Source organism: Odontesthes bonariensis, chromosome 4 (genome assembly GCF_027942865.1).
Source record: "Odontesthes bonariensis isolate fOdoBon6 chromosome 4, fOdoBon6.hap1, whole genome shotgun sequence".
NCBI classification, from domain to species: domain Eukaryota; kingdom Metazoa; phylum Chordata; class Actinopteri; order Atheriniformes; family Atherinopsidae; genus Odontesthes; species Odontesthes bonariensis.
This window is the reverse complement of record NC_134509.1, coordinates 6,323,261-6,332,470: the sequence shown is the minus strand read 5'-3', so window position 1 is coordinate 6,332,470 and position 9,210 is coordinate 6,323,261. Positions and strand designations below refer to the sequence as shown.

At 40.3% G+C, this 9,210-nt stretch overlaps 1 long non-coding RNA gene across 1 annotated transcript; it reads right to left on the bottom strand.

Moving 5' to 3' along the window:
* Positions 1–295: 295 nt before the first annotated feature.
* On the bottom strand, positions 296–3,337 carry LOC142379211 (uncharacterized). Its single transcript, XR_012769654.1, has 3 exons — positions 3,164–3,337; positions 955–1,119; positions 296–833 (listed from the first exon to the last, which is right to left on the bottom strand). It is a non-coding gene; the product is annotated as an uncharacterized LOC142379211 (long non-coding RNA).
* Positions 3,338–9,210: the final 5,873 nt, after the last annotated feature.

Genomic DNA, 9,210 nt, shown 5'->3' with positions numbered 1-9,210 from the left:
CATCTGACTGAATGTATTATCTACAGGTAATATCTAGTTGTGTTATTTTTGACAAAAAGTTTTGACTTGCAAATACAAATGTAGTCTTTGTGCTTTGCTGGAATAAAGGTAACAAGTCTCTACTTTTCCACACAGAAACTTGTTTTGTCTGCTGAGTTGGCAGATTTCAGATGGTTGTACAACAGTTGAAGAAGGGATTAAACACAGAATTTAAAAAAAAAAGAACTAATAGAATTATCAAAACAGAGGAAACATATCCACCAATCACAAGTTTATTTTAGGTTTGCTAGTCAAATACTGCCAAAGGAAAAAAATAAAAGGACTCAGCCGACTTGGCCTTTATTGCAAAGTTTGGTGTGTTACAGTTGCTCGACTGAACATTTCTCAAGACTGTCCAAATGATCCAATAAAATTGTTAAATAACCCTTGACCAGAGGATAGGCTTGTGAAAAGGCCAGCAGGGGATCGTGATGATGTGTCATGTGGGACTGAAAAGGCAACTGAGGCCTTGTTTGAGGAAGGAAGTCACAGTACTTCAAAATAAATTTGGTTTGCTCATATGGTTTTATCTTTTAATCCTGCTTTCTTTTATTTTCCTTTCTTTCTCTCTCTCACATACTCACACACACACACACACACACACACACACACACATGTGCCCAGGCAGCACACCGTGTGATGTGGTGGGAAGACCTCTGGGGGTTTGGCTTCTGGTGGTTTCTGGGAGCTGCACCAACACAGTGACTTGATCCCTGCCTGGCAGTTGGATTGGCTTGATCTGGTCTCTCCGCGGCCATGGTGATCCAGTTCGCCTTGGAGATTGGGGGAGGTTACTGAAGAGGAGAAGGAGTTTTTATTAAAAGACAGGCTGGCTAGAGTTGATCAGGAGTTTGTGTGTATGTCTCCGTGTGAGTGTGTGCTTTGAATGGAGCTTTTTGTTCCAACGTGACTCACCATGTTCTAGCCCCAGTTGGTGCCTGAAGGGAGAGATGAAGGGAGGGTGAACGGCACAGAGGAGAAAGAGTGGTGATGTGGTTAAGTCATTAGGAGACTGCATGTTCTGTTGCTATGTCAAGCTTCGGCCTGCTTCTCTGATGAATCAATAAACTGAATGCCTGCCTGTGAAATACACACACAGAGAATCAAGAGTGGATCTAGCTTCTGGTTTGCTTGGCTCGAGATCATTTTAGCTTTTAGCTAACAGATTATGTGAGCTGGCATGTCTAAAAGTAATACTGGTGTAACATCAGTCAAGACAGACGTGCATTTGATTGCTATCTGCTGCTAGGGAATGGTCTTGCAAATTGTGTCAAGTTAATGTTCTGGTAACGTTACCTTTGTTTTGATTACTTTGTGAAAACATGCAGTATCTCAGGATACTGAAAAGTGATTAGCCTCACATTTTCCCTTACATTTTCTGCTACTACAATTAGTTTAATAATTACATATTTACTGATGTCATACGAGGTGTAATATTTTAAGGTACCACTGAGTAACATTCAAGGAGATTGTTCTCCCTTAAACGTGCCCATGTGGCATTTGTTCATGCAGGCAGATACATTATTATGTTCAGGGAACCTGCAACCTGTAGTGGTGGTGAGAGCAAATGTTTGTGAAGGGTTAAATTGGCATCCATGACGGTACAGTCATGCTGTAAAAAGAAGGGCGTTTTAGCCTTGACCACAATTCTTCTACCCGTACCCAAGAAGTTTTGAATCCTAATCCTATCCAAGTGATGCTAATTTCTAAAGTCAACTAGGAAAGGAAGATGTTTTGTCATAATGTGTTGTGTTTACTTATAATCAAGGCAGCCAATGAAATGTTGTCCATGATGGTGACGTTACATGCTAATTGTGTGGTAATGGTAATGTATTTTAGAGCTAACCATGATCGTTTTCTCACCCTAACTTATATCTAAACCAACCAGGAATTGCTTTAGTAACATGTTGTGTTATTGACACAACTTTGTTGATCTCGATTTCACATCCCACACCGCACCATGGTGGAAAGCGCAGTGCCTGGCTGCTCTACCAGCGTCCCTTCCTTCCTCTTTATGAGAACTTTGTGTCATTTCTAAAAAGTAATATGACGTCTGCTTGGATTTTTAAAAAAACACTGAAATGAGCTCCTTTTAACTTCTGCTGCTTGTAGGAGTGGTACTTTATAGAATGCCATAATGAGCCATATTCAGGGGTATAAACAAATTATTTTTATGACCATGTCAGTTGAAAGACTTGTTGCATTTGGGACATTGTATTGGCTGAAATGCAATCTATTATTCATAGCAATGTTTTTATGAGTATAATTATAATAATAGATTGGCTTAACCCAAGCCATTTGATCTCCATACAGGGCTGACCCTGGCAGTCCACTACGTTTCCTCGCTATAATGGATATAATGGATGGTCCTTTTTGATCTTCTTGTCTTAGTTTCCACCAATGCCAGGCACATTTTAATGCCACTTGTGAAGGTTGGAGGGGTGGTGAAAACATAAAACACAGCTTTCATCCAGAAAACTGGATTGGATGTGAATTAAAGTCTAACAGGAGACTTTTTTTTAGTAGACTTCCTTTTTAGGTGCAGGCATCTAAACAGTCTGGTTTGGTTTAGGTAAATGTCATGGTTTGGATTAACATACAAACTTTGATGATAATGGCATGTTTGAATGCACACATATCCCTTTTGCAAAACATGTCTTTTGCATTTTCTGGATTGCCATCATCCAGCAACAGTGACGACTCCAGCAAATAACATTTGGAAAATCTGTCAGACTTTCTTGCAAGTTAAAAAAAATATGCTAAAAGTATGATCGGTGCATTATAATGGGATGCCAGTAGATACTTATAAAGTTTCTGTATATGACAAGTTGGGATTGAGAACAGGTCGGTTTAGATGGTCTTTTAGGTAACACGATTTCTCATGAGTTTCAGACCACTGCAAATGAGAGCAGGTCACAGTTCAGCAAAGAAGATGAGTCAATGTAACAACGGCAAGACAGAGCCTGAAGACTGAATGCTGTTTTTAAGACAGAAGAGAGTTTTGAATTTCATACATAAAGATGAAACCAAGTTACATTGACATTGAGTTTTTCTTCAGCATCCCCTTTGCTCCACTGCATTCATTGTCATCCAAGTATGTAAGAAACTTCCAAATGTGGCCTACCCGTGACTACGACCCTGTAGCTCTTCGAGAGGTGATCAAGCACTTGTTGCCCCCTCCACGCCTATCCTCCAGTACCATTTGCTAAAGATGTTTCAAAACCATCTGACCTGGCTGTGCTAACGGGTGGCTATTTTGGGAGAGGGATGGCAAAACCGTCTGCTCTTCACTACTGCCATTGGGAAAAAGAAGGTTTGCTAAGAGGGAGGTTCTCTTGTTTATCTGCAAACGTTTTTGTATGTGCGCATTCATGGCCACCCATACCACTGACTAAGTGCTGTGCTGGAGTCATGTGTCGCTATAGGCCGTAGGGATCGCTGCTGTAACTCGAGATATCTTACTCTTGCAAAACCGACAAACTCTGATGTTCATTGTCAGTCAGTTCAGCATTTCACCCACATCACCGTCTTTCAAAAAAGCAAAAAAAGTCACGTTTTGTTTATTTTATAACAAATCCCAGCTCACTATTCAAGGTCACTTCAGTGCTCATTTGCACAAGGTTGCACATATTTGAAACCTGCAATATTGCCATTTTATAGCTATTTTGAATAAACGTATTTTAGCTTCAGACTGACAAGCTATTAGTGAGAATTTCTACTGTAAACAGAAACAGCCCAAAGTGGAATATGCATTGAGGACCTTTGAGAAAGAGCCTGATCAACTGGTTAGGCAATGTAATATGTGCCAGTAAATGTGCATGCGTTTCTCTCTGTTTGCACCTGAAACATCATCTCTTCCCATGGGACTTGACTAATGCAAGCAAAAGCTTTCTAAGACACCATGCTTGCCACTTTTAAATCAACTTTGTTCGATAAAACCTAAAGCACAAACAGTGCATGTGTAGCAACTTCAAACTTGAACTGAACAGGAAATTAAAGCAGAACTGAATGGTGAGACATTTTGCTCTCAAACTGTTGCTTTATATTAAAAAAAGAAATCCAGTTGAAGCTGATTCAGTACTGTTTGACTTTGCAGACATGTAGCAGTCTATGTGACTTGCAGTAAGATTTTCTCCTGCTCTCAGAGTGAGGACATTTTACATTTAATACTTGCACACACATACACAAATAGATTGGTGTGCCGAGAGTGGGCCAGTTCCTCCTACTATTTCTCTTAATGTGTCCCTTGTGCTGGAGGTGTGCAGCTGCCAGCATTGTTCACTAGCTACACTGGACGCTAGCAGCTGTGCGTGTTTACCGATGATAAACACGAGTTACTGCAGATGTTTTTGCCCCATAACTGCATTTAGTTTGCTTCAAACAACGAGTTCACAATAACTAAATGTACCTAAATATAGGATTTGAGGAATTGTGTTAAAAGTTTGTTGGCTTGGGTACCTCCAGCTTAAAACATTTGCTGTTTTATCTGCACATGTCTATGTATCTGTGTAGTATCTAGCAGAGATGCAGCACAGATAAGGCGTGTCGGTATGTTTGCACATTCTAAACTGTTCCCGCTGGATTCTGTGAGCAGTTCCTCCAGTGCAGCTCCAGGGTGTGGATCACAGGCTGTAGGCTAACGGCCAGGCTTCTTGATTGGCTGGCTCAGGCATATGGGCATTATGGATAGTCCTGGAAATGCTTGGCACTTTTTTGGGTAATTCTTGTCATCAACCTCCCACAGTTAAATTGCTTTTAAACATGTTTTTTTTTAATTGCAATAGTTGACAGGTAAAATATCCTTTCCCCCCCTTGAATTTGTTGAATATGTGCTGCCACAAAGTTTTGTTGAGCTAAGAGTTTCATAAGAGCATCTAGTAATAAATGGGTGAAGGTAGCTTCTGAAATGGGAACGATTTGTTAAATTGTTTAATACTCAGGAAGATGATTCAACCTGCCAATACTCTGCACGTATCCATCAGCCCTTTATTCCACTCATTTCCAAGCAGTTTACTTTTCCCTTTGTCTGGAGTAGTTAATAATTTGGTTGGGAGTGGGGGGGGTTAAAGGAATTTTGTGGTTTGCCATACTGTGCCTTGAGAACGAGACCCACACAAACACTCGCCACAGATTCTTCAGACATGACTAATAGTGATATCAGCGCATACCAGATAAGGTACGGAAAAGTGCTACTATTAAATAGGGCCTGTTTTAAAACATTTCAAGTTGCCATATTGGTATCATTCCTTTGTCTAAGAGAGAAAAGCTTTTTTCTTTAAAGTGACAGTAGCTCATTGGCAAACCGCCGCTCGTAACATTCCATGTCGTATCAGACATTTGTGCAAAAGAGCAGTTTATTTTACATGCATGGAATGTTTGACTCATTATTCCAGTGCTGGTCTGTGAGTCATTCATATCTGAGCGAAACAAGGTTAGTTAGATCGTTTATACATTTCTTCCTACTAAGTTGAGGGGACTGTCTCTTTAGCCATCACTTTGCATAGAGAATGGAGGCCTAACCACCCTGATTTTCATAGCAGTTGATGCGTGATAACGTGCGCTCTCTTCTCGAGAACCAGGGAAGCTTCGTGCTTCCTCCTTATATGACTCTGTGTGCATATGAATGTGTTATACTGTAAATCCCCCTTGTGTTGTTAGATATGTTCAACCTTTTCAGCAAGGGAAATGCAAAACATAAAGGTCTACTCGGGCCTGCTCAAATAAAATAAATTTTTTAACCATCTTTAATAAATTATCTTACCTTGAGTGCCTGATGTGTTTGAAAAAAAAGTATCACTTTATGATCAATTTTTTATTCTAAAACAAAACATTCCCAAACAGTTTGCCTTTACCATCATTCAAGCATTTAACTGTACCTAGAAAAACTTGTTTTTTTTTCGTCTTAAAACTTTCTTTAAACTTATTTTGGGCCCGTTGTGCCAAGGACGTGCAGCAAGGACGTGCACACTGCTGTGCACAGGTGTGTGTGCACCATGTGTGCCAACCCCGAATAAAGCTGCACACCTCAGCTTGTTCTTAGTACATAAACTGCGTGGTTATGACATTACGATTTAAATAAACTTTCTTGGCTTTGTATCTTTAAAATCAGCCCGTTTAATCCACTGCCAAACAGTTGACTGAACATGTGATATTACTGGGACACAAATGGTAAACAGTGAGGCATGTAAAAGGAATCCAACAGTGGTGCTGTTTTCTACTTGAGCAGATTTTTTGGAAAAACAAAGAACGCTCTAACCTCATGTGAACCACACTTTCCCAAATGAGTGATTCATACTTTACCTACAGTATCTATTAGGAACGCATTACAAATTGTTCAGCCCATATTTGGCTGTGAAAGTGTGCATCAGCCAAAACACAAAAGGCTTTGCTTTCAGGTGGGATTTTTGCATCTATACATTTTAAGACTGATGAGCACTCTTGTTTTTTTTTTCTGTATTTTTTTTGTCCCATAGATTAGATACTGGTGTCATTCTCACTAGAGATACAGATCTAATATCCAATAGCTAAAGGTAGTCTCAAGTAAAAAAAATATATGCCAAAAATATATGAGAATTATTTTGCATGTTGAATTAAATTCAGAGGGTTAGGGTTCTGCACACAGACAGGAACACAGTTTGCATCATCTTAAACAGAATTTATTCAGCATGTTACATGCAATTCATGTACACAATTCAACAATAAAACATCTTGACAAACCTTATTTTATATCACTCTACTATTACCTTGTAATCCCTGTTCATAAAATCAGCAATTCTTGATTGCAGCCAGAACGTGAGAAGATCCGTGTTTGCAGTCATCTGTACTTGCATCTGCTTTAGGTCCCTCCATTCATCTTTTAGGTCTGTGATTCACCCCACCATTAGGCATGGCCATCACATATAGGCCTGCAATTAAAAGCTTCTTCACTTGATTTTTATGCAGCCATCAGCGCCACTTCAGACAATTGGCCCTTTTCACATCTCGACTGAATGGACCATGTGACCTTGTGTAAGTGAACATTGCTCTAACTTAAACAGCCCTCTCTGGACTGTGGCCAGCTGCCCTTGGGCATTGCCTCCCAGCGGCTGTACCCTGTGATGGAATTGCGCAGAAACACATGTATCCACATGCATTTCTGCTCAGTTTAAGTTTACCACTCCCAGCTCTCCTGGTTGTTGAATTATTTGCATTAATGGTCAGTGAAGGAAGTGGAGAACTTTAACAACATGTGCATAGCAAGCAACACTATGACTTGTCACTGGATCAAATATATGATGAAGTGTGAGAAACAATACATACTATACTAAGATATGACAAGCATAACAGACTACTTGTATTTTTGCCAGTATAACTGCAAAACCCTTTCAAGAGATCAGTTAATGAGATTAAACAAGATACAACCGTTCACTGACGGAACTGCTTCAGGATGTTGAAGCATTGGGGTCGAATGGCCTACAAACCAACCATTCTCAAATAGAATCTTCAGGCCCTCTAGGTGTGACATTTTTAGGACACCAGCAAACAATTCATTTGGTTAATTCTTGAAAAAGTTGAAGTCCCCCGAACCCTCCAGCACCAATTTAGAGTCTCCCTCCTCAGGGTAAGCAGCTAATTTATTGACAACACACCACCATGGCTGAATGTTTTAAAAGCAGGGGATTTTTTTCTTTTTTTTTTAAACTCTGGCTTTTTATGGACTTGGAACCACGAGACACAGCGTGGAGAACGGGATGGAGACCTCATGACTGCCGACGGGACAGACGGGGAGGCACAGTCTCCCCCCATCAGTTCTCTCTGTGGGACGCTTTTGTCCGATAAGAGATCATGCACCACACCCGATTCAAGTCATGTGCTCCTCATTGCATGGCGAGCAACACAAGACAACAGGGGTGTGTTCCGTGGTTTATGTGTGTATTTGTACATGTTATGGAAGGCCATTTTCTTTCCCCGTCTTAGTTGTGCTCGTTTTTTTTTTTTGTCAGCATCTGACCAAGTGTGTGTTTCTCTGCTGCACAGCCAAAGTGTGAAAGCATTGCTGGACTGGAGAGGAGGTGCTGCGTCCCTGTGAGTGGGTGAACAAGGTCTGGGTCAAGGCTTTTGAGTACTTTAAGACCTTCACTCTGCTCTAGGGGAACCTTACTCCACACCCACGCTTTATTTTATTAAACTCTGGACCATATCAACATTCCTCAAACCCTATGGCTACTCATGCAAACACACAATACATTACTGCTGTGAAAAACATTCATATAAGAAAACAGTTAGTCATTCCTCGTTTGATTGATGAAAATTCAAATACAGCTTAGGCATGATGACTTGAGGGACTGAAAACGTTGTCCTTTATTTAAATGCATTACATGAGATAATTCAGATAGCTAAACACATACAGTTTGTGCATATATTCAGAAAATATGTAGGTGTTCTCCTCGTTGGCCCTTGTTGATGCTCACTGATCGGATTGGGACATGATATAATTAGTTTCTTGCCACCTAATACTAATTAATATACTTTTAAGAGCCCATTTTATGCTTTTGATGGCTTTCCTATTCTTTCAGTGTCTCACATGGTTTATTTTTGTGTATAGAAAGGTGTGCAAAGTTACAAAGCCCAAAGTTGACAGCAACGTGAGTTAATCTGTCCAGCAACTAACTTAAATGGCTTATTTGGAGTCTTGGCTTTTCTTTCTTCACTTGTCTGCATCACCATTAAACACAGCTACCTCACACACCACCATTTTTTGACATCAGACCAGTCACACCAGACTGAGCCTTTCGTGTGGAGGGGAGGCCTTAAAGTGATGGTTCGGAGTAGATTCACCCTAGGGTCATTTGAACCGTGATATCCAGCCAAGTAGCCCACCCGAAGTTTTTCCGATATTGGCTGAACATCAGCTGAGTTACTGAGTTATCCCGAATAGCTTAGTACAAGCGCTAACGGAACCTGGCAGTATCTCCAAAATTACCACACTAAAAACAAAGTATATGCAATATTCTACATGATTTTTTATGAATTTTTATGTTGTAGAGTTGTGAATTTATTTTATCAATGGAGAAATTGAGCAGCCTTGCTTTGTTGTCTACAGTAGTAGATCAACCCTCATCTTACTTTGAAGCTCCCAGATCAAGGAAGCGACGTCGACGCAGCTTTAGCAGCAGAGAAGCTATTTGGCTT